At 42.3% G+C, this 21468-nt stretch overlaps 1 protein-coding gene across 3 annotated transcripts in view; it reads left to right on the top strand.

Annotated features, from left to right (window-relative positions):
- Window positions 1–21468, top strand: part of acsl6 (acyl-CoA synthetase long chain family member 6) — a 108346-nt gene that overhangs the window by 32452 nt on the left and 54426 nt on the right. The window lies entirely within an intron of this gene.

The raw sequence follows: 21468 nt of genomic DNA, 5'->3' as shown, positions 1-21468 counted from the left end.
AACTTTTGGATCACAGAAACATGTTAAATCTCTAGGAGTAGCTGGTACAAAAATGCATTGTGTTAGTATTTAGCACTGCCGTGCCAGGGATAAACACAAAAATAGTGCTGGAAATAAATACTTGGGAGGATAACAATCTTGTTGGGTGTTGTTTACTTTAGAAAGTGATTGGAGCCCCTTGAGAAGCCAGCATGCCACATGTTGGCTTCTCAGTTTACCTTTGTGAGCAAGAGAATAAAGCTTTATACATGAAGATTCTGAGATCTGCAAGAAGTAAAAGTATATAACCTTGAATCGATGACTGGCGTGACTTTCAGCAACAGGAGGCAAGCCAACAGCAGATATGTTTTAGCCATTTGGGGGAAACGTAGAGCCAATGAACGAGAAAGAATCTGGATTGTCATATTAACCTATATTCTGCTTCCCAGACACATGCTGGGAAGACTCTGTGTATAAAACAATAACTCGTGGGAAAGAAGCTGGGACCAAGCTCAGCTTGCAACAGGAGTATATCAAATAATAATGTAAGCAATCAAAACAGTATTTTCTATATTAACAGTGCTATTTGGACCCTCCATCCCTACCCTTAACAGATTCACCAGGTTGTGTGTTTATTTCTGTATGCTTGCATACTTTTGCATTTTCATCTTATCAGTATTGAAGGGATAATACTTAGATGATGGCATTGATGTTACAAGTAACCCAGTGTTTTGTGGATTGTATATCTACTTTTAATAGCAGAGTGGTATCTTTCAGCAACTTTTAAAGGATTTGAAATGCTTAGGTTGTAGCCAAACAGTTCAGCGAATGGAGATAGTCTGGCCTTGACACTTTAGTCTTAGATATTCTGGAGGCAATAAATACTTTGTTTCCTAAGCTCTAGTCTCTTCAAACATGAATGAACAAATGGCATTGTAGACTGGGGAGCTCGTTTGGATTTATGCAACCAAGTGGACTTTGACTTATTATTGTGCACCACAGGGACAGCAATGAAGTTAGAGCCAGGAATCTGCAGCAGTATAGAGGATTTGAAAAAAGAAAGAAAAGAAACAGAGAAGGAACAGAAAAATACTCGGCCTTGAGGGCAACTCTTTCTAAGTAAAGTGTTATTTGATAGGCAAACTTCAGTTGGTGTATTTTTTCTTTAGACATCAGCAAAAGGGATATTAAGGTCTTTGGTAGATAATGGAGTGATGGAAGGAAATTCTGCTTAAGTTTCCTCATGCATAGCAAGGTTTTGGGAATGACATCTTTGAAATGATATCTTCATAAAAGGTAGCGATTAGCAGAAGAGAATTAAATAAAAGGTCACAAGACTTTCCAATTCTTATTCAGGGATGTTTTCCAGTTCTGTTGACATCACTGTGCTTTGTTCGTAAAACAATGAGAAACCAAGGTACATTTGCATGATAACTGCTGCCCCAGCCTTCCCAACATGAGAGAAGATGACAAGCTTCACCACCAGATAAAACTGCTTCCCTCCACCATTGTCTCCTTGATTGGTTTTTGAATGCCAGACTGGTTTTGGAGCCAGGGAGGGGATGACCTTTGGCTCTCCATCGCCCATATCTATTATTTAACTTCACAGATGTGTGTCTTGCCTGCTTTGTAACAGCGTGATAGATAATGGTTGGGAACCAGAATGAGGAAACATTTGCATTTTTGGTTTGTAGTTCCCAGAATCCTCCAGCCAGCAATGTATTGGTCACACAGATTGGAGATTCTGGGAGTTGTAATTCAAAACGTTACTCTTGCAAGGTCTGACAGTATCCATTTTATCTGGCATAAACCGATGTGGATTATAGTCTCACTTTATTAGATAAAATGGGTTACAGTCCACAAAATGGACTGTATGGCAAATGAATCTTGCCAGTCTTCAAGTTGCCATAAATCTCCTTTTGTATATGATGTAACGAGCTAGTAGAGCTATCTACCTCACCCCAATTACTGTGAATGTAAATTGCTAGTAAAGCCCCGGATAAGACAAAAATGTCTGTACTATGGCCCTTGGGGTTTAGTCTGTTCTTTACCAGCATAATCCAATGTTTGCTTGGAGATTATTTGCATTGAGTTCAGTGGGATTTCCCTTGGATAAATACATTTAGGTTCATAGACAACTAAAACCTTTATAAGGGTACAAACATGCTGTAGAATTCATGCAGTTCGGCATCACTTTAACTGCCATGGCTCAATGCTGTGGAATGCTGGGATTTGTAATTTGGTGAGGCACTAGCACTCTTTTTGGAAGAGAAGGCTAAAGACCTCTCAAAACTGCAACTCCTGTGACCTTACACTGAACTATGACAGTTAAAGTGTCAGACTGCATAATTCTACAGTATAGATGCACCTCAAGTTACACTCACTGCTCCTGTGAGGATTGATCAGTAAACCTGAAACAACTGCTGTGTAACTTCAGTCTACTCAATCATGGTGTGATCAGATCCCACAAATTGTACTACAGCCAAATTGTGAACTTTATATGCCTTGCAATAAGCACAGTTGACACTGTTGAGAATTATGTGGTCCTACTTGACATTCAAATAGAAAGACTTGGGAGCCATTGTTGTCATCTCTGTATTGTGTTGCTTTGTGAAAAAGTGTAATGCCCATTCTTAAGGAAAATAAATGCAAAGCACATGTCAGTTATTACGAAACTTGTGAGGGAACACACTGAAGAGTACTTTTTAAAGATATGTAAAACCCTATTTTAATATTTAAAGGCATTCATATTTAATTGAATTTAATATTTAAAGGCCTTAGTATTTAAAGACCTTATAATTCTTCACTATGTTACAAAATGGCTGGGAAATTATTAATCCTTCTCTAAAATTGTTTAGTAAATAACTAACATCCTTCTGTTGATGAATTCTTGCTGTGGCTTTTTGTAATTGCTCTCGCTTAAAGGTGTTACAATGGGTCCTCCTTTGACACAAAAGAGAAAGTATAAAAGCCTGCCAGTTATGCCTTATCCTTCATCAAGCAGATTGAAAGAGTTTTCCCCAAATAGGATAGTGCCAGGGATTTGAAGAAAATGTTGTTGAATCCAGTTCTTGACACAAGATCGGTACCTAAAACAGATTTTGTCTGTGGATGCTACCTACGTTGCAGTGTGAAAGCACAACCTCCATATTGCTATGTCTTTACTAAGACTAAAAAGAGGTAAAACATTGCCCTTTAAAAAAGTTAAATGATGTGTATTAAAAGACCATTCTCTTTCCAAATTCGTCTAAAAGTAAGTGGGTAAATAGATAGCTATTATTGGGGGCTAATGCAGCCTCCTCCACCCAAGTCTCTCTTGGTTGCCCACCTTTGGGGTTCTAGGCAACCTCCCTGCTCCAGCCCCCCCTGCAGGCAGCTGCTGCAAGTGCTGGGCCACCTTCCAAAATAAGGTGGTTCACTCCAGGCTGGCTAAGGACATGGTCACTGTCAAGCCACTTTTGGATATAAAATCAAGATTAACCTTTGCTAGTGCTTTGTCAGATAATCTGCAAAACATTCAAATGGTAGAAACATGGAATCTAGATTAGAGATAACAGAGGTGCCCTGCAAGGAGTGTAGAAAGTATTGATATTTTTAAACACACAGTTTAGGTTTATGCTGGAAAAGAATTTTCTAGGTATTGCTATAAAATGGTAGGAGCTGTTTTATTTAATTGCTAATCTACTGCACACTTTATTGCCATTATTCCTCTTAGTCTAAACTTTCGAGAGGCTTGGTGCCAGTAATCCCCACAGTAGATTTTAGGCAAAACTGTTAGACATTTTCTAATACAGTAGAGTCTCACTTATCCAACATAAATGGGCCGGCAGAATGTTGGATAAGCGATTATGTTGGATAATAAGGAGAGATTAATTAGGTTATGATTTTACAAATTAAGCACCAAAACATCATGTTATACTACAAATTTGTCAGAAAAAGTAGTTCAATATGCAGTAATGCTATGTAGTAATTACTGTATTTAGGAATTTAGCACCAAAATATCACGATGTATTGAAAACATTGACTACAAAAATGCGTTGGATAATCCAGAACATTGGATAAGCGAATGTTGGATAAGTGAGACTCTACTGTATAACCAAATAAGAACTGAATTGTCTTTTTCTTTAGATACCTGTTCAAACTATAGATTTTTATGTTTCCATTTATTACTGAATTGGTTTGAACAATTTTTCAGATATGTTTATTCATTACTTGTTCATTTATCCTACAAAGGAGAGATGAAGCAGTCAGGAAGCAGTCATATTCTAAGCAGCTTCTGAAAAATTAGGATAGTTTAACTAAGACGTTTAGAGCTTAGTTTTTTTACTCCACTGTTTCCAGCATCAGATGTGACATTTTTTTCCTCCCACAAAGCATTGAGATAAATGTCATAATGAATCAGTCTTTCCCAAACTTTGGTCCTCCAGGTGTTTTGGACTTCAATTACCAGAAATCCCAGGCATCTTACCAGCTGTTAGGAATTGTGGGAGTTGAAGTCCAAAACACCTGGAAGACCAAAGTTGTGAACCACGAACTAAGTTTCAGGTGACTAGACACCTTTCCAGCAGCCTGTGGTGGATGCTGAAGTTTATGAAAAGGCAGTGACCTATGGAGGGGGGGCAAGAGAGTTGTGTATACTTGGCATCCCTTAAACCTACTTACAGTCAACGACAACAACAAGAACAACAACATAAATTAATTACCCACCTCTCCCTGTGGCTCAAGGCATGATACAACACCATAAAACAAGAGATGAAACACTATTAAAACATATGCAACAAGATACACAGAGTTAAAATACAAGTTCACTGACGATATGCAGATTAAACTTCACAACTTAAAATTGACTGGGCAGTCATGCCGGAAGAGGTGGGTCTTCAATTCCATCTTAAATTCCAACAGCTAATTGGGTGTGGTAGAGAACCATTGTTGAAGTCATGTTTATTGATATTGGAGTAAGATTCTACTGTGCAGGGAATGGAGGTGCATCTTGCCCCTTGGCCCAGGCAGCATCTTGGGCCATCCATATATTTTTTTTTCCATGTCAGGAGCGACTTGAGAAACTGCAAGTTGCTTCTGGAGTGAGAGAATTGGCCGTCTGCAAGGACGTTGCCCAGGGGATGCCTGGATGTTTTGATGTTTTACCATCCTTGTGGGAGGCTTCTCTCATGTCCCCGCATGGAGCTGGAGCTGATAGAGGGAGCTCATCCACGTTCTCCCCGGGTGGGATTTGAACCTGGCAGCTTGCAGATCAGCAGCCCAACCTTCAAGTCACAAGGCTTTAACCCACTACTCCACCGGGGGCTCCGGGCCATCCATGAACATTGGACATTAAACTGTAAAACACCAAAATCAGATTGCTTTAGAATTTTGAGGCAATGCTTTAAGATGCAAAATTGAATTCCGTGAGTGTTCTTTTATTTATTTACAGTATTTATATTCCACCCTTCTCACCCCGAAGGGGACTCAGGGCAGATCACAATGCACGTATACATGGCAAACATTCAATGCCATTAGACATACGACATAGAGGCAATTTAACATTCCAGCTTCCAGCTTCACGAGGGTATGCTCTATTCCGGCCACAGGGGGAGCTGCCGCTTCACCGGCCACTTGTGACACTGAGCCTTTGATGTAATACTTCCTCATTCTTCCACTCGCTGCTGGAAGGTTTTATGGTGTCATAAATTTGTTAAATTAGCCTCCCTGCATAAAGCGGTACCTAAATCTCCTACTTGACAGATGAAACTTTCTTTTGGGATGCATAGGTCAACAGCATGCTAGACTATTAATAGTTGGGAGCTTACTCCAACCAGGGCTGGCTTTGAACTCATGACTCGGTCAGTAGTGATTTATTGCAGCTGGCTACTAACCAGCTGTGCCACAGCCCTGTCTTTTGGTGTGCGGACCTACTTATTGATTGTTCCTAATATATAACACACTCTGAGCTCTTTCACACTATACAATTATAGCACTATGTTTCCACTTTAAGTGCCATGAAACACTTTGAAATTAGGGTAACCAGTGCAGGATCCTCACAGATACTGAAGTTTACAGGCCAAAACCTGAAATGTAGGGATAACTCCTGATTATGTCAAATATTATGCATGATGTAGAGTTTGAATATCTGTTAGCCAAAATGCTTAGTACCAGAAGTGTTTTTGGATTTATGTGGATTTTGAATAACTGTATTTGCATATTTGTACATAATGAGATATTGTGGAGATGGAACTAAGTATGAAATTCATTTATGAAGCATATGTACCTTATATAGATAGCCAGAAGATAACTTTTTGCGTAATTTTGTGAATGAAACAATGTTTTTGTGCACTGAGTAATCAGAAAGCAAAGCTGTCACTATCTCAACCACCTGTGTGCACGATTTTAAGTTTTGAAGTTTTTGATTCTGGAATTCCAGATGAGGAATCTTCAACCTGTATCAGCCACAGTTGGTAACTGCTTGAAAATAAAGACATTTGAAGGAGCTGTTGCCAGTTCAAAGGAAATGAAGGGGTTATTCTTTCTCACTTACTATGTGAGACAGGGTAAGGAACTTTTAATACAGCTCACTTGCTTCCTGCTAGAACTTGAACACAGAGCAGAGTAAAGGGAGAACCCCAATGTCACAATGAAGGGTAAGGATGGAGGAAATCATCTAAATTAGCACGTAGACACCCTGGAAATTTTGTGCATCTAGTAGCGAGGAAACAAGCCTTTTGAAGTATAGCAAGTTGGGTTGTTGTATGTCTTTCGGGCTGCTATTCTACTTGCTGAGCTGGAGATTTGCACACAGACCTTTTCTCTTGTCCTGAGTCCACCAAAACTGCACATTTTGGACTCATGTCTTCAGTTCAGAGAAGGACCCCCACATACCCAAAAAAACTGGAAGGTCCTGAAACATGGCAACCCTTTATGAAATGATGGAATTTGCAGTGTAGGGCAGCGGCATTTGGACTCCTCAGTCTAGGAGCTCCTCTGGTGTCTCAGGCCGAACTACAAACCCCAGAATTTCATAGGATCTTGCCATGGAAGTTGAAGTGCTATTGTAGTAAAAAGGCCCCCAAAAGAGGTGCAAATGCAATGAATGTATGACATTAAGAGGCATCGCCTGCTCTGTTTACAATGAGTTGCTAATACTTAAATTTTAAAGATCTGAAAATATTGCAGAGAAGTAAAGCATGAGACATCTATTACTCTGGAGAATAGGAAGTGTTTAGCAATACACAGTTCTATACGTAATAATTTCAGTCAGGCATAGATAATGGTTTGTGTACTTGTTCATCCATTCTATTTTTGAAACTAATCTCATTACAATACCTATTAAGAGTAGCACCTGTGTTAATCCTGCACCAAACAGAAGAGGATGTAGAAAGCAGTTCTTCAATGTGCTAAAGTTCATTCATGGTTAATCAAGGCCGAACAGGACATAGGGTTACAGCCTGTGCTGGATGGGTTACACTCCCCCTGAAGACACAGGTTCGCAGCTTGGGAGTGATCCTAGACTCATCGCTGAGCCTGGAACCCCAGGTCTCGGTGGTGGCTGGGGGGCTTTTGCACAATTAAAACTTGTGCACCAGTTGTGCCTGTACCTTGTGAAGTCAGACTTGTCCACAGTAGTCCACACCCTTGTTACATCCCGAATAGATTACTGCAACAATCTGTTGCCTTTGAAGGCTGTTCAAAAGCTTCAAGTGGTCAAACGGGCGGCAGCCAGATTGTTCACCAGAGCGGCGTACAGGGAGCACACAACCCTTCTGTTACTTTAGCTCCACTGGCTGCCAGGCTGTTGCCGAGCATAATTCAAAGTGCTGGCTTTAGCCTATTAAGCTCTAAACAGTTCTGGCCCAGCTTACCTGTTAGTACGTATCTCCCTTTATGATCCACCTCAGAGGTTAAGAATGTCGGTGGAGGCCCTGCTCTTGGTCCCACCTCCTTTGTAAGTCCGATTGGTAGGGACAAGAGACAGGGCCTTCTCAGTGGTGGCCCCTCATCTATGGAAATCTCCCCCCAGTGAAATTCGATCAGCCACATCTCTCCTGAACTTCAGAAAAAACTTAAAACATGGCTTTGGAACTAGGCCTTTGATCAGTAATTTGAGCAGTGTAATAAGGACTATGAATTAATATGATTGACAAATGGAACGGACCTGGATTATGATTTGGATCACATGATTTTAATTGATTTTTTTATAATTGATGTTTTTAACTGCTTGAATTTTAACATATTTGTTTATAATATGTAATTGTATGGCATCAAATTTTTGCCTGTTGTAAGGCTGTTCTGAGTCCCTTTCGGAGTGAGAAGAGCAGGGTACAAATGCAGTAAATAAATAAATAAAGTAATGGCTGATCACAGATGGTCTGAAAAATAACATATCAATGTTTTTAATTTTCCTTGTGTATGGATTCTAGCAGATTATAATCTTAAGAACAGCTAGAATTGATAGACTACACACTAAGTGTGTTGATATGTACTTTGTTTTAATTTGGGATATCTCTTAACAAATTGTTACACTGTCTGATTATGACTATAACTGTGTTTGGAAATTGTGTTTGATGGCCACATACTAAAAAGAGCACACATCCTGTATCAGTTACAAAAGATATAAAATATAAATTTTCCTTAGTAAAAAAAATGTTGAAAGTAGGGTTAAATGAAACCTATACCAATACTGATACACAAGTTTTTGTAAGGAAGGAAAGAGAAGAAGTGGACTGGAGAGAAGAATCTATAGAGCAGGGATGAAGAAACATCAAATGTCTTTTAGCTTCTACTCTGCTCCCAGGACATACACATATACGTTTTATTTTTCATATTAAAAATTATTTGGAAATTGCCCAAACACTTCTCTCACCACAATAAAACTGGGAAAATGCCTGCAAAATTGGCATAAAATATAGGCAAATCAAAATAGGAAGTGTGACTTATCAGTTGGGTGATAACCCTATATGGTAAAACCTACTGCCCAGGACAATTTCCATTTGCTATAGAGCCCCCATTAGGGTATATTTCATATATATGTGATGAAATCTTTTGTACAATGATATCTTTGGTTTCTGTAATGAAGTTGTAAATACTTGTGTCTGTTTATAAGCATACAGTTCTTCAATTCTAAGACACACTTTTTCCCTATATAAACATCTCTAAAAATGGGGGGGGGGGGGGGGTATTGGAATCGCAGGTGTATCTTATATATTTTTGTTAGTGGTGATGGAGGTAGTGAAAAAAGGGAAATTTATCAATTTATTTATTTATTTACGACACTTCTACCCCACCATTCTCAACCCCGAATGGGACTCACGGCGACTCTGACTGGGCAGATTGTATGACATCTTCTGGAGCCAAATCTCAGCTGAAAACTTTTAAGGTGCCAGATGTTTTGTTGGTTTTGAGAAAAGATTAATACAGTCAGTCCTCATTTTTGGGTTTAATCATTACAAGTTTGATTAATATGTCTGATGGTAGTTGACCATAGAGTTATGTTAGAATTCCTATAAATTGCTCCTCCATCATGATTTTGTGGTCAAGATCCAGCAAACCATAACAGAGATACCTTGGAAGGTATTGTCTTAGGTAATCTTTTAAAATTTCATAGAGATCCTGCATTCCTAACTTCTGTGAAAGTGGAGGGCCTACTCCACTTCACTACTAATCCTGCTCCAGAAAAGTCTAGACATATGGGATTTTGGCCTGCATCAATAGAAATATAGTGTCTAGATCCAGGGAAGTCATGCTCCCCCTCTATTCTGCCTTGGTCAGACCACACCTGGAATACTGTGCCCAATTCTGGGCATCGCAACTGAAGGGAAGATGTTGACAAGCTGGAATGTGTCCAGAGGAGGGTGACTAAAATGATCAAAGGTCTGGAGAACAAGCCCTATGAGGAGCGGCTTAAAGAACTGGGCATGTTTAGCCTGCAGAAGAGAAGGCTAAGAGGAGACATGATAGCCATGTACAAATACGTGAGGGGAAGTCATAGGGAGGAGGGAGCAAGATTGTTTTCTGCTGCCCTGCAGACTAGGACGCAGAACAATGGCTTCAAACTACAGGAAAGGAGATTCCACCTGAACATCAGGAAGAACTTCCTGACTGTGAGAGCTGTTTGGCAGTGGAACTATCTTCCCCGGACTGTGGTGGAGGCTCCTTCTTTGAAGGCTTTTAAGCAAAGGCTGGATGGCTATCTGTCAGGGGTGCTTTGACTGCAATTTCCTGCTTCTTAGCAGGGGATTGGACTGGATGGCTCATGAGGTGTCTTCCAACAATATTATTCTATGATTCTATAGGATTTCAGCTTATTTCTATATGGTAAGTCCAAAGATCAGCTACTAATAGTATTATTTTTCCAGGAGTCAATTATTTCCTACTTGCACCAACAAGAAACAACCTTTCTTTTCCAATTATCTATTCCAGATTAGACTTTTACTATGTATGGGAAAAGTAAATTGGCAAAATTATGACAGTAATCTGTTCTTTGTTTTATAGTTCTGGGAACAAAGACTATACCCTGATCAGGCCTGTAGCCATGATTTTGATTCGGGAGGGGCTGGGATTTTTGGTTCGGGGGGGGGGGGGGCTGCGTCTGGGTGAGGGGGGATCTACCCTAGCAAACCTTTTGTATCATTATCCCAATACCCCCATGCATATGGGATATATTGAGCATGGTGATCAGATCATGATATGAATAAACATAACAGTTTAAATAATAAATGTAAGGCATTTTCATGGACCGCCCTGAGAATTGGGGGGGGGGGGGGCTGAAGCCCCTCAAGCGCCCCCCCCCCCCCCGACTACATGCCTGACCCTGATGTAGTTTCATAATTTTGACTTAAATCTTTAAAAAGCCTGCTGATTTTATGTATTTTAAAATTACATCAAAAATTTATGGAAGAATAGCTTCAAAAAGACCAAACTGAATCCCTTCATGTTGTTGTATACATTGGCATTAGGTTTGATTTACATGTTTTGTTAAAATGGAGTTGTTAATGCAAGCCTAATTAATTGATACATAAAATGCAATATATATTCCAAGAATGCTGGTAGAAATTAATAGACTGACATTTACAGCCACAAATATGCAATTCACCTAATACTTATTTAAGGTTGGCTACAGTTCTATAAGTAATTGAACCATAATGATTGCCATGATAAGACGATAAAAATACCAAGCACTTTGTTTCAATTTATGGTTAATTTGTTTCATTCTTTGGGAACATTAGTGTGCTAAGTGAATTGATTTTAAGTTGTTTTATTTTACAGAAAGCATGCTTTTAATATATCTATAGAGATATGGAGATATAGCCCTGTAATGCTGTCAGAATACCACTGCATTAGTTTGCTTTGTATCCTTCTGGAACATGGCCATACAGCACCTTGTTAATCTCATCACACAGGGTCAGTCCTGTAAAATGCCATGATCAATGGTGTCAAAAGCTGCTGAACAAAAACCTAGGAGAATCAATAGGGTAGCACTTCCCCTGTTACCCAGGAACAAGGTATCGGTCAGGACAACTAAAATTATTTCAACACTGTCCCTGACGTGAAACCAGACTAAAATGCATCCAGATAACTCTTTATTACAAAAATTCTGGATGTTGCCTAAACATCATATGTCCAGGCACCTTGCCCAGAAAAGAGATATAAACATAGTATAGACCTTCCTTGCTTTCCTGACAGTCCACAGTTCAACAATCTCTTTTTTAACCCTTTTAAACTATAACGGGATTCTATTAATTTGATGTGTAATCTGCTTTTTCAACACATGTCAAAGTAATAGTTTCCAATTATGTATAATTTAAAAGTTTTGAAAAGATGGAGGTCTCTTTTATGTGAACCCTGCCCGTTGTGCATGCACACACCCATCTCCACCTAAGAAACAACCTGAGATAATCTTAGCTAGGGCCATTTCCTGTTGCCTTTGAGGAGTTGCAGTCAGACAAGTGCAGTGCAGCTGCTGCTGTATACTATTCAGATGGGAGAGCGTATCTCTGCTACACGTGCAATTGGGTATGACTGCCACCATTGCTTTGTGAGATTTCACTCTGATAATTCTAAGAAGGAAGTATAACTGTGAACAAAGTAGGTTAGAACCAGGAGTATATTCCATGCCACTTTCTAGAAGATAGGATGCACTTGGAAGTGATGACTAAGAAGCCTGTGCCATTGGGAATGCCAGTCATTGCAAAAGGTGCCTTGGGGCTCCTGCAGGCTTCTGTAGTTCAGCGGCTGCATCTCTTACTGAACTCAGATTGCATGAAAAGATGACAGTTTGTACAATACTTTTGCAATCACATGCTGGTTTTTTTTTTCAACTCAGCAACATAGTTCATTAAGTCTGTGTACAAGCATCCCCATTTTTCTGACACAGCACTATACAGTTACTGTATACTGTATTCATAATGGCATATAATGGTTCCACATTTTGACAAGTTTCAGCTTTTGATAGTCCCAAATGCGTTGAATATCCAAAGGATACCTACAGTCGATACTTTCTAGTCTTGAAAGATCCTCTTCTGGAAAGAGCAAACTTCAGCCTCCTTTATGGCAGTGCAAACAGAAGCATTAATCACCCTCTGGACCCAACCCATGAATTGACTTCTGCAAGATCTTATCATCCAAGAGAAGCAAGGGTCAAGCTTACATGTGTCTGGGCAGACCACATTGGCTCTTGTTCATACCAGGCCACAATAATTGAAAATGCTCCCAAGATAATGGAACATGGGGAAGCTGGAGGCTTCCCCAGGCTCTGACAATTGTGATATTTTGGTCTGATTGGATACCAGTGACTTTTTCCATAATCCACTAGCAATTTTGTTGCAACTCATGAGCAAGACGTCCACTGTAGTTTCTCTGTACCTCAGCCGAACAGCCTGTTCACCAATTGGAACAGCCCTGTTGTGTGGCAAAGTCAGGATGAGATAGAATGAACAAAGACTTTTTAATCAGCTTCACTATTTTCGAATAGACATTATGGAGAGTCCTCACTGATCATTCATTATATCTAACCCGAGACCTATGCTACATGCACTCTAGCTATCATTTATTAAGGGAGCATTTTTCCCAGCAACAAACTGCACACATGAACTAGCAAAAACATGTTCCCTGATACACTTGGGTGATTTAAAAGCTTGATCACTTTACATTGCAGAACACTTTGTTGTGTCTTCAAGTAAACATTTTACTGTTAGAGTTGCAATAAATAGGCATCCTATATATGAGAGTTGCGCAAAACATTGCAGTGATTGCCTCTGAATTTGAAGGGATGTTTTCATAATAATGAGGTATCACTTAGCAGGCTTCCACACTGCTGAAACAAATAGGAGAGAGGTTTGAATATACATAGGCACTGGCTTATGGTGATTTCAGATTGACAGACTATTAACAAAGCCTGATCTACTAGATAACAAAGGTGGGGGCAGTAGGAGGAAGGGTTGTATTAGATGGCAGTGACTCAAGGGAGCGTAATGGGACAGAAGTTGGAAACAAAGGAGATGTGGACAGGATAGATCAGTGGTTCCCAAACCTATTTGGCCTACTGCCCCCTTTCCAGAAAAAATATTACTCAGTGCCCCCTGGAAAGGGGGCGTGGCTTAAAGGGGTGGGCGTGGCTCCTGCTCAAGAGGGTGGGGCTGAGCCTCTCCCCTAGTCCAAGATGCAGGGCGGGGAGGGGGAGGTGGGCAGGGCCATAAATGGGCGGCCAGGACTGGGATGGGCGGAGTTACAAGCTCTGAGGCAGGGCGGCGCCTGCCAGGACACAAGGGGCGGGGCTAGAGGAGGGGGCGGAGCCTCTTCCCAAATGCTTGATGACGGGGCTGAACCTCTATACACCGCCCCTGTGTTTTAACAAGCGCCTCAGTGGAGGTATACAGAGGCCCCACCCCCGGCCTTAGCCCCGTCCTAAAAGGCCTCTCATGAGAGGTATAGATTCTCAGTCCTGTCCCGGCTCTTGGGAAGAAGCCATGCCCACTCCTCTAGCTCCACCCTCTGTGTCCTAACCAGAGCCGGCCCAAGGTAATTTTCAAGTGTAAGCGAACAGAATTTTGGCGCCCCCCCCCCCCAAATGGGGGAATTAATATTCTGAGAAAGCATTGTATTGTTTGGATTGCTGTAGGTTTTTTGGGCTGTAGGTTCTTCCCCAGTCTCCAACAGACCTCAACCTCTGAGGATGTCTGCCATAGATGTGGGTGAAATGTCAGTAGAGAATGCTTTTGGAACAATGGGCATACAGCTTGGAAAACTCACAGCAACCCAGTGATTCTGGCCATGAAAGCCTTTGACAACACATTATTGTTGTTGTTGTTATTTTCTGCCAAAGAGTGCTGGGATCTCATCAAACTACAGATCCCTTGATTCCATAGCATTGAGCCACGGCAGTTAAAATGGGGTCAAACTGCATTAACCCTACAGTGCAAATGTCCCCAAAAAGAGAGAGAAAGAAAAAAGAGGCAGAGCTCTATGTCAAAGGGATGGATAAACTGGTTTTTGGCAAATGCTGTGTGTCTCTGTACATCAGGGGTCCCCAAACTTTTTAAATAGGGGGCCAGTTCACAATCCTTCGGACCATTGGAGGGTTGGACTATAGTTGGCCACCAAGCAATAATAATAATAATAATAATAATAATAATAATAATAATAATAATTAATAATAATAATAACAGCAATAATAATAAAAAGAGGGTTGGAAGAGACACTTTGGGCCATTGAGTCCAATCCCCTTCTGCCTTTGTGCACCGAAAGCACAAGCAAAGCACCCCTGACAGATGGCCACCCAGCCCCAATGTTAATAATAATAATAATAATAATAATAATAATAATAATAATAAAAGAAGGTTGGAAGAGACCCTTTGGGCCACTGAGTCCAATCCCCTTCTGCCTTTGTGCACCGAAAGCACAAGCAAAGCACCCCTGACAGATGGCCACCCAGCCTCAATGTTAATAAATAATAATAATAATAATAATAATAATAATAATAATAATAATAATAAAGAGGCTTGGAAGAGACCCCTTGGGCCATTTTGTCCAACCCCCTTCTGCCTCTGTGGACCAAAAGCACAAGCAAAGCACCCCTGACAGATGGCCACCCAGCCTTAATGATGATGATGATGATGATAATAATAATAATGGTTGTAAGAGAAGAAGAGAACCCTTGGGTCATTTAGCCCAACCTCCTTCAGCCCTTGTGCCGTGGGGGCCGGATAAATGGCTTCGGTGGGCTACATCCGGCCCCCGGGCCTTAGTTTGGGGACCCCTGCTGTACATTATATATCTATATAATGTCCAGGGTGGAAGAAAGAAATCTTATCTGTTGGAGGTAAGTGTGAATGTTGCCATTGGCCACATTGATTAGCATTGAATGGCCTTGTACTTTCAAAGCCTGGCTTTCAAAGCCTGGCTTCATGCCTGGGGTAATCCTCTGTAGGGAGGTGTTAGCTGGCCCTGATTGTTTCCTATCTTGAACTCCCCTGTTTTTTAGTGTTGTTCTTTATTTACTGTCCTGATTCTAGAGTTTTTAAATACTGGTAGCCAGATTTTGTTCTTTCTCATGGTTTCCTCCTTTCTGTTGAAGGAGGAACACCTCCCAACAAAAGGATTCCCACAGGCAGGAATCAGCCAGGTTTTGAAGCTGCAGTGTTTTTTCATGCTAATCACGTGCACGAGCATGCCTCCCTCCTCCGCCCACCCTTCTTCCCAGCCGGGAAATTACCACCAGGCTGTGGGTGCCCACGCACGGTGGGGAGGAGGAGAGGCAAGGGTGAGGAAGTGGCACCATTCAATCCCTCTCAACAGATGACCATCCAGCCTCCCCTTAAAGACCTCCAGAGAAAGAAAGTCCACCATACAGTCTATAATTCAATTAGACTTGGAATGGAAGGGAACCCCAAAGGCTATTCGGACAGACCCTGTGGTGCAAAAGAGGAAGGCACCATTCAATCCCTCCAGACAGATGACCATCCAGCCTCTGCTTAATAATTCTATTAGACTTGAATGGGAACCCCAAGGGTCATCTATCCCAGCCCTTTTCTGCTGGGCTGGGACAGGCATCAATCAATCAATCATAGAATTACAAGAGTTGGAAGGGAACCCTTAAAGTCATCTAGTCCATTCAGTCCAACCTCCCTTCTGCAATAGAGAGACACACCATTCAATCCCTCCAGACAGACGGCCAACCAGTGCCTGCTTAAAGACCTCCAAAGAAGAAGACTCCAAGGCAGTCTCTATTCCATTATAATTGGGGGGACCCAAAGGTCATCTAGTCCAACCACATATTGCAATAAAGGAAGGCATTAACGACATGTATCTACCCATGTCTCGGTGTGATGGGAATCCTATTCATTGGCTCCTTGTTTTTTCTTTTGCTGCAAGAAAAGCCACAAAGAGAAGCCGGCTTTAAGCTTCATCTGCCTTTACTTGCAAACCCCAGATCCTGCGGATTTAAGCTGGGCTTTTAAGGGGTTTAGATGTTGGGGAAGAAGAAGCACAGAACAAGCTTAGAACTGAAGGCCTCAGATCTCAATCTGTCTTTGCAAAGATTCATCGTTGTTGTCCCTTCCAAGCGTCATCTAGTCTAACCTTCTGCCTTTCAAAGTCTAGAAGCCGAACTGCATTTTTATGATTCTGCACCTGCAGTGGCCATATAATGTATCTACACTGACCATATAACATATGCCAGTGTTGATGGGGCCATAATCAGAGTAAGAAGGGGTCCCCCAAAGGCCATCTAGTCCAGCCCCCTGTCTTTCAAAGGCTAGAGTCAAACTGCATTATTATGGGGTTGTTTCATGTTCCTAAAGCATTCCCTCCTGACATTTCGCCCACATCTATGACAGGCATCCTCAGAGGTTGTGAGGTATATGAAGAAACTAAGCAAGGAATGTTTATGTGGAAGTTCCTGGGTGGGGGAAAAACTCTTGTCTGTTGTAGGCCAGTGTGATTGATGTAATTAATCACCTTTGTGAGCATTATATTGCCTTCCCAGCCTCACCTCCTGGCCTGGGGGAATCCTTTGTTCAGAGTGGTTAGCCAGGAATAACTCAGGGGCAGACCTTTCTCCCCCCCCCCTTCCCAGTTGAGGGCTTACCAGTCTGCTTGAGGCGCCCCTGCGCGAACGCGCGCCCGCGCCTCCTCCTTTCAGAGTTGTTGGGATCTTGGACGGACGCGTGGGAAGGAGAGGAGAGGGGGAGGAAGCCCCAAAACGGAAACAGTCAGTGGCTGCAACAGGTGAGCATCGCGGGAGAGGAGGAGGCGGAGGAGGTGTGTACGCGCACACATGCATCCCTCCAAAGGGATGCATGCGCACGCACTCCCCCTGCACTTCTCCTGCCAGGATCACGCGATCCTGGGACTGGGAGGAGGAGGAGGCAGGGGAGTGAGTGTGCATGCATCCCTTGGAGGGATGAATGTGCGCGCGCACACACACACACCCCCCACGCCTCCTCCTCTCCCGTGATGCTCACTTGTTGCAGCCACTGACTGTTTCTGCTTTGGGGATTCCTCCCCCTCTCCTCTCCTTCCCACACGTCCGTCCAAGATCCCAACAACTCTGAAAGGAGGAGGCGCGGGCGCGCGTTCGCACAGGGGTGCCTCAATGGCACCCCGGACTAATGGCGCCCTCTGCGGCCACGTAGTCCACGTATAGCTTTGGACCGGCCCTGGTCCTAACAGGCGCCTCAGGGGCTCAGCTCTGTCTCCGGCACCTGGGAAGAGACCCCACCCCTCTCCTGGCCCCGCACCGTCTCTTAATAGGTGCCATCACCGCCCCCCTGGATCACTGCAGCGCTCACCAGGGGGCAGTAGCGCCCACTTTGGGAATCACTGGGATAGATGCATAAGGAGCCAGGATGAGATGAAGAGTCTGTATGAAGCAGGGCATACAACATTAATCCTTGAAAATTACTATAATGCCATAGAAAAGATAAACAACATCACTGGTCTTGTGATGTTGTTGGCTTGTGTATCACACTGCATTAAAATAAATGATGACTATAAAAGCCTAGCTTCACAATGACCTGTCTTAACATGCTGGAGTCCTCAAATATGCTAGGATTACTAAAACAAACAGATAGCCAGATTGTCTTTTAAAAAATCTTTATTGTTGCAAAAGGGACTATAGTAACCTATGGCTAGGTTTTCATGGTTTTTTTTTTTTTTTTACAGAAAAGACAAATTGAATGTCACAGTTAGCAGGGTTTTTTCTTATGTCCACCTTTGTATTTTAATCCTGCATTTATTTTATTTTTATCCTTCCTTTCTTTAAACATGGGGCCAAGGTGGCATATGTCAAGGTTAAAACAATATCGAACTGAAAAAATTTGATGATTAAATATTTAAGGGGCCTCTGGTGGCGCAGTGTGTTAAAGTGTTGAGCTGCTGAACATGGGGACCAAAAGGTCGCAGGTTCAAATCCAGGGAGCGGAATGAGCGCCTGCTGTTAGTCCCAGCTTCTGCCAACCTAGCAGTTCGAAAACATGCAAATGCGAGTAGATCAATAGGTACCGCTCCGGTAACGGCGCTCCATGCAGTCATGCCGGCCACATGACCTTGGAGGTGTCTACGGATAACGCTGGCTCTTTGGCTTAGAAATGGAGATGAGCACCAACCCCCAGAGTTGGACATGACTGGACTTAATGTCAAGGGAAACCTTTACCTTTACCTTTAAATATTTAAACCACAGTTGAATAAGCTGTCCTACCCCATTCAAGGTATGAAGTCATTTAGGTAAAGGTAAAGGTTTTCCCCTGAAATTAAGTCTAGTCGTGCTCATCTCCATTTCTAAGCCAAAGAGCTGCCATTGTCCATAGACGCCTCCAAGGTTATGTAGCCAGCATGATTGCATGGAGCACTGTTACCTTCCCGCCGGAGCAGTACCTATTGATATACTCACTTTTGCATGTTTTCAAACTACTAGGTTGGCAGAAGCTAGGCTAACAGTGGTAGCTCATCCTGCTCCCTGGATTTGAACCACTGACCTTTTGGTCAGCAAGTTCAGCAACTCAGCAGTTTAACCCGCTGCGCCACCGAGGTCTCCCATGAAGTCATTTAGTCAGAATAATAATGCAAAAGACACAGCACACATACTCATAAAAGAGTCTGATGCAGTCAGTTCATTAGCTAGTGCCTGTTTAGGTAAAAAGGGTTCTACTTGTTAGTGAAAGGGAGGCAGAGGGGACCACAACCTAACCTTTCTAGTTCCACACTGGCCCATTTAGGTTTTCTAGGTAGGGAGCACTCCCTCTTTCCAATGTTCTCTTTTTGTAAGTGAGCAAATAGCTTTCCTCCTTCAGTCTTCTAGAGCAATGCTACCCCCAGTGAAAGCAAGATTTTGCTTCTCTAGATGCAATCTTAATTGGAAATATTTAACCAGGGAAACAGCTGATCTGACTATGGAATCAAGATGTCTGGAGAAATGCTTTACATCTTTCCGTTTTAGGACTAAATTACAATTTTTGTACTCCTATTCTTCTTCTCATGGACCTCAAGTGTTGTCTCAGGCGTTGCCCTCAATTTATGTTGAACGACGACCTTTATGATCAACAGCTATGATCAATGCTACAGCATATTAGGAGGAAACCAGACTGGAGGAGGCTGCTATAGCAGGAACCTGTATGTCTTCGTATATGATAATGATGGTGATGGTGGTGCTGTGCATGTGTGTGTGCATGTGCAAGTTCACAGTGAATTTTGGTGAGTTGTATGATGAGCTAAAACAACATGCCACTTACATCACCTTGCAAATCCATAGTCTTGTGAGACTTATTGATGTCTCTGTAGTATTGTTAGGGGTGGTCATTCTGCCAATGCATAATAATTAAATGTTTGACTTAAATAATGATGACAGCAAGACTAGCATATAAGGTGAAAGAGAACATCCATTCTTTAGTTGCTGTATTTTGATCAGACTGATGGGAAGAGTGATTATCTTTCTGAACTAAAAATGAAAAACATGACTGTACCCTGTTTCCCCTAAAATCAGACATCCCCAGAAAATAAGACCTAGTAGAGGTTTTGCTGAATTGCTAAATATAAGGCATCCCCCGAAAGAAAGACCTAGCAAAGTTTTTGTTTGGAAGCATGCCCAACGAACAGAACACCAGAGCATGCAGGATCGGTAAATGTACGTACCATAAAGTGTTGTACATGGAAGTATTGGTAATAACAAGAAATTCTTGATAGGATTCACAGTTTATCTGGTTATGCTGGTTTGTGATGACAACTACTGTACGGTATATAATAAATGTTCATTTTTTTGTTCAACAATAAATGTGAATTCTTCTTCATGGAAAAATAAGACATCCCCTGAAAATAAGACCTAGCACATATTTGGGAGCAAAAATTAATATAAGACACTGTCTTATTTTCGTGGAAACACTGTACTTCAACCAATTTGTGCATTATTCTTAAGGAGGCAGAGATCTTGGAGGGGAATCTATATGATTACACCCACTGTCACTATAGCTGCTTTTGGAAGAAGGTGAGTTGTGTTTTGGGAGCCTATGTATAGGCATAGGCCCCTGTACAAATATCAGGACAATGAATATAGTCTCAGCAGGAAAAGGCTGTAACTTAGTAGCAACCCACATGCTATGTGGGTAGACTGATCCACTGCAGTATTGTTAAAAAGGCTGACACTCATTTAACAGTTGACCAAGTGGAACACTATCTAAAACCCTGCTGTCAGGAGTAAATCAATCAGCTTCATCTATAGCAGGCATGGGAAAACTTTTTTGCCTTGGGGCTGCATTGTGGGCCTGGCCAGGAGGGCCAGGCCAGGAGGGTGGGGGCCCGGGCACATGCTGTGTGGGAAGGGCCTGGGAAAGGATGGGGCCAGGATGGGACAGGGCAGGGTCCAGGTCATCCTCAGGTTGTCCTTCCAACATAAGGATGGGGCTGTCTTACCCCCCTCCTGGCATAAGGACGGTGCGAGTGACCCCATTCTTATTCTGGGAGGAAGGTGAGACAGTCGGTGACTGCCCCATTCTCTTCCCTTGATCCTCGGGCTGTCCTCTTGGAATTATGCCAGGAGGAGGTGGTGGCTGAGTGTACTTCAGAGGGCTCTCAGCTACTGCATGCCTTCCTTGAGCCATCTTCCCAGAATAAGGATGGGGTCACTTGCACTGTCCTTATGCCGGGAGGAGGGTGACACACACTGTGGCTGAGAGCACTCCAGAGGGCTCTCAGCTGCTACATGCCTTCCTCCCACATCTTTTTGGTATAAATATGCAGTGGGCCACCATGTCCTTATGTCAAGAGGACAGGGAAAATGAGGAGCGCCTGAAGTAAGCACCAAGGGGGCCGGGGCCTTAGTTTGCCCATGCCTGATCTATAGTCCTTTGTATTCATGTTTTTTTAATGAAATAGATCTCTGCACAAGACTAAAAAGTAGAAGTCATCACAGCAGTATGGTTGAGTATGTGACACCTTTGTTTACCACATGCAACAATTCTGATTTGTGTGATGTAATGTTTACAGAATGGTAATTGTTGGTTGTAGAGTCAG

This window comes from Anolis carolinensis, chromosome 2, assembly GCF_035594765.1.
Source record: "Anolis carolinensis isolate JA03-04 chromosome 2, rAnoCar3.1.pri, whole genome shotgun sequence".
Taxonomy (NCBI): Eukaryota; Metazoa; Chordata; class Lepidosauria; order Squamata; family Dactyloidae; genus Anolis; species Anolis carolinensis.
The sequence above is the reverse complement of the archived record's forward strand: the minus strand, read 5'-3'. Positions and strand labels throughout refer to the sequence as shown.